Genomic DNA, 5018 nt, shown 5'->3' with positions numbered 1-5018 from the left:
AGCAGCATGAACTTGGCGTTCAACGCCAAGTTACGTTGTCAATCTTCGAATAAAGCATGGACTATTATATATTGCTGGAAAGCTCTGGATGTCTACTTTCCAACGCCGTTGAGAGCGCGCCAATTAGAGTTCTGTAGCTCCAGAAAATCCATTTCGAGTGCAGGGAGGTCAGATTCCAACAGCATCAGCAGTCCTTTTGTCAGCCCTTTTCAGAGTTTTGCTCAAATCCTTCAATTTCAGTCAGAATTTACCTGAAATCACAGAAAAACACACAAACTCATAGTAAAGTCCAGAAATGTGAATTTAACATAAAAACTAATGAAAACATCCCTAAAAGTAGCTCAAACTTACTAAAAATTATATAAAAACAATGCCAAAAAGCGTATAAATTATCCGCTCATCAGTTGGATTCACAACCTAAGGATAGCCTGGACTCATGGGATAAGCTGGTCACGGCTTTCTTGGATAAATTCTTTCCTTCTCAAAAGCTGAGCAAGCTTAGAGTGGATGTTCAGATGTTCAAACAAAAAGATGGTGAATCCCTCTATGAAGCTTGGGAAAGATACAAGCAGCTGACCAAAAGATGTCCATCTGACATGTTTTCAGAATGGACCATATTAGATATATTCTATTATGGTCTATCTAAATTTTCGAAAATGTCATTGACCATTCTGCAGGTGGATCTATTCACCTAAAGAAAATGCCTGAAGAGGCTCAAGAACTCATTGACATGGTTGCAAACAACCAATTCACGTACACTTCTGAGAGGAATTCCGTGAATAATGGGATACCTCAGAAGAAAGGAGTTCTTGAAATTGATGCTCTGAATGCCATATTGGCTCAGAACAAAGTGTTGACTCAACAGGTCAACATGATCTCTCAAAATCTTAATGGATGGGAAAATGCATCCAACAGTACTAAAGAGGCAGCTTCTGAAGAAGCTTATGATCCTGAGAACCCTGCCATGGCAGAGGTTAATTACATGGGTGAACCTTACAGAAACACCTATAACTCATCATGGAGAAATCATCCAAATTTCTCATGGAAGGATCAACAAAAGCCTCAACAAGGCTTTAATAATGGTGGACGTAATAGGCTAAGCAATAGCAAGCCATATCCATCATCTTCTCAGCAATAGACAGAGAATTCTGAACAAAACACTTCTAATTTAGCCAATCTAGTCTCTGATCTGTCAAAGACCACTTTCAGTTTCATGAATAAAACAAGATCCTCCATAAGAAATTTGGAGGCACAAGTGGGCCAGCTGAGTAAGAAAGTCATTGAAACTCCTCCCAGTATTCTCCCAAGCAATACAAAAGAGAATCCAAAAGGAGAGTGCAAGGCCATTGATATAATCAATATGGCCGAATGCACAAAGGAGGAGGATGACAAAAATCCTAGTAAGGATGACCTCCTGGGACGTCCCTCAAGCAAGAAGGAGTTTCCTATTAAGGATCCACAGGAATCTGAGGCTCATATAGAGACCATAGAGATTCCATTAAATCTCCTTCTGCCATTCATGAGCTCTGAAGACTATTCTTCCTCTAAAGAGGATGAAGATGTGACTGGAGAGCAAGTTGCTCAATATTTAGGAGCTATGATGAAGCTGAATGCCAAGCTGTTTGGTAATGAGACTTGGGAAAGTGAACCTCCCTTGCTCATTAATGAACTAGATACCTGGATTCAGCAAACTCTACCTCAAAAGAAACAAGATCCTGGCAAGTTCTTAATACCTTGTACCATAGGCACCATGACCTTTGAAAAGGCTCTATGTGATNNNNAGCTGTGATAGATGTCAACAGAGGTGAATTAGTCCTTTAATTAAATGGGGATTACCTTGTGTTTAAGGCACAAGGCCACCCCTCTGTGACAAAAGAGAGTAAGCATGAAGAGCTTCTCTCAGTTTAGAGTCAAGAAGAGCCCCCACAGTTAAACTCTAAGTTTGGTGTTGTGAGGCCACAACCAAACTCTAAGTTTGGTGTTAAGATCCCATATCCAAACTCTAAGTTTGGTGTTAGGACTATACAATATTGACCTGATCACCTTGTGGCTCCATGAGAGCCACTGTCAAGCTATTGACATTAAAGAAACGCTTGTTGGGAGGTAACCCAATTTTATCTAATTTTTATTTTATATTATTTTATTTTTATTTTGTGTTTTATTAGGTACATGATCATGAAGAGTCACGAAAAAAAACATAAAAATTAAAAACAGAATCAAAAACAGCAGAAGAAAAATCACACCCTGGAGGAAGCACAGGCTGGCGTTCAACGCCAGTAAGGAGCATCTGGCTGGCGTTCAACGCCAGAACAGAGCATCAACCTGGCGCTGAACGCCAGAAACAAGCAACATTCTGGCGCTGAACGCCAGGAATGTGCCTAGAGAAGAAAAGCTGGCGCTGAACGCCAGTAACAAGCATGAAACTGGCGTTCAACGCCCAGAACATGCTTCACATGGGCGTTGAACGCCCAGAACGTGCATCATCTCGGTGTTTAAACGCCAGAATGGTGTGCAAAGGCAATTTACATGCCTATTTGGTGCAGGGATGGAATACAGGATCACCTCAGGATCTGTGGACCCCACAGGATCCCCACCTACTATATTCCTACCTTACCTCCTAATCCTATTTTGTGATGAGTTTTCTCCATGTCACACTTCCCAACACTCTTCACCAATCACCTCAATCCCTCTTCCCAATCACCCCCTTCACCACTCACATCCATCCACTCTTCCCCATAAACCCCACCTACCTTCAAAAATTCAAAACCTTTTTCCCACCCATTCCCACCCTAAATGGCCGAATACATACTAACCCCTCTCCCTATATATACCATTCCATTCTAGTTCATTTTCACACAACACAACCCCCTCTTCTTCACCTAGGCCGAACCTACATCTCTCCCTCTCTACCATATTCTCTTCTTCTTCTTCTCTTCTTTCTTCTATTGCTCGAGGACGAGCAATATTTTAAGTTTGGTGTGGTCAAAGCACAATCTTTTTTGTTTTCCACTACCATCAATGGCGCTTAAGACCGGAGAATCCTCTAGAAAAGGAAAAGGGAAGACAAAAGCTTCCACCTCCGAGTCATGGGAGATGGAAATATTCATCTCCAAGAGCCATCAAGACCACTTCTATGATGTTGTGGCAAAGAAGAAGGTGACCCCTGAGGTCCCTTTCAAGCTCAAGAAAAATAAGTATCTGGAGATCCGACATGAAATCCGAAGAAGAGGTTGGGAAGTTATTACCAACCCCATTCAACAAGTCGGAATCTTAATGGTTCAAGAGTTCTATGCCAATGCATAGATCACTAGGAACCATGATCAAAGTATGAACCCGAGTCCAAAGAATTATCTCACAATGGTTCGGGGGAAATACTTAGATTTTAGTCCGGAAAATGTGAGGTTGGCGTTGAAATACTTAGATTTTAGTCCGGAAAATGTGAGGTTGGCATTCCACTTGCCCATGATGCAAGGAGATGAACGCCCCTACACTAGAAAGGTCAACTTTAATCAAAGGTTGGACCAAGTCCGTACGAACATATGTGTGGAAGGAGCTCAATGGAAGAGAGACTCCAAAGGCAAGCCAGTTCAACTAAGAAGACTGGACCTCAAGCCTGTGGCTAGAGGATGGTTGGAGTTCATTCAACGCTCCATCATTCCCACTAGCAACCGATCTGAAGTTACTGTGGATCGGGCCATCATGATTCATAGCATCATGATTGGAGAGGAAGTAGAAGTTCATGTGGTCATCTCCAATGAAATCTACAAAATAGCCGACAAGTCCTCCACCATGGCAAGGCTAGCTTTTTCTCACCTTATTTGCCATCTGTGTTACTCAGCTGGAGTTGTCATAGAAGGAGATATCCCCATTGAAGAGGATAAGCCCATCACCAAGAAGAGGATGGAGCAAGCAAGAGATACCCTTCACGGTTCTCAAGAGATGCATGAGGAAGCTCATCATCAAGAAATCCCTGAGATGCCTCAAGGGATGCACTTTCCTTCCAACAACTATTGGGAGCAACTCAACACCTCCTTAGAAGATTTGAGCTACAATGTGGAACAATTAAGGGTGGAACATCATGAGCACTCCATCATTCTCCATGAAATAAGAGAAGATCAAAGAGCAATGAGGGAGGAGCAACAAAGGCAAGGAAGGGACATAGAAGAGCTTAAGGACATTGTTAGTCCTTCAAGAAGAAGATGCCACCAAAGGTGGATTCATTCCTTGTTCTTATTTCTTTCTGTTTTTTGATTTCTATGTTGTGTTTATCTATATTTTGTGTCTCTACTTCATGATCATTAGTATGTAGTAACCATGTCTTAAAGCTATGAATAAAATCCATTAATTCTTCACCTTTCTTAAATGAAATATGTTTTAATTCAAAAGGACAAGAAATGCATGAATTTCGAATTTATCCTTGAAATTAAAGAAGTACATGAATTTTGAATTTATCCTTGAATTTAGTTTAATTATATTGATGTGGTGACAATACTTTTTGTTTTCTGAAATGAATGCTTAAACAGTGCATATTTTTGATCTTGTTATTTATGAATGTTAAAATTGTTGGCTCTCGAAAGAATGATGAACAAAGAGAAATGTTATTGATGATCTGAAAAATCATGAATTTGATTCTTGAAGCAAGAAAAAGCAGTGAAAAGTAAAAAGCTTGCGAAAAAAAAGGGAAAAATGGCGAAAAAAATAGAAAGAAAAAGAAAAACCAAGCAGAAAAAGCCAATAGCCCTTAAAACCAAAAGGCAAGGGTAAAAAGGATCCAAGGCTTTGAGCATCAATGTATAGGAGGGCCCAAGGAAATAAAATCCAGGCCTAAGCGGCTAAATCAAGCTGTCCCTAACCATGTGCTTGTGTCATGAAGGTCCAAGTGAAAAGCTTGAGACTGAGTGGTTAAAGTCGTGATCCAAAGCAAAAAGAGTGTGCTTAAGAGCTCTGGACACCTCTAACTGGGGACTCTAGCAAAGCTGAGTCACAATCTGAAAAGGTTCACCCAGTTATGTGTCTGT

The 5018-nt window shown here is 40.8% G+C and overlaps 1 non-coding gene across 1 annotated transcript; it reads right to left on the bottom strand.

Moving 5' to 3' along the window:
* Nucleotides 1-494: 494 nt before the first annotated feature.
* Nucleotides 495-598, bottom strand: LOC127745227 (small nucleolar RNA R71). Its single transcript, XR_008006424.1, has one exon. It is a non-coding gene; the product is annotated as a small nucleolar RNA R71 (small nucleolar RNA).
* Nucleotides 599-5018: the final 4420 nt, after the last annotated feature.

Source organism: Arachis duranensis, chromosome 2, assembly GCF_000817695.3.
Source record: "Arachis duranensis cultivar V14167 chromosome 2, aradu.V14167.gnm2.J7QH, whole genome shotgun sequence".
Classification (NCBI taxonomy): domain Eukaryota; kingdom Viridiplantae; phylum Streptophyta; class Magnoliopsida; order Fabales; family Fabaceae; genus Arachis; species Arachis duranensis.
This window is presented reverse-complemented; position numbering and strand designations above follow the sequence as displayed.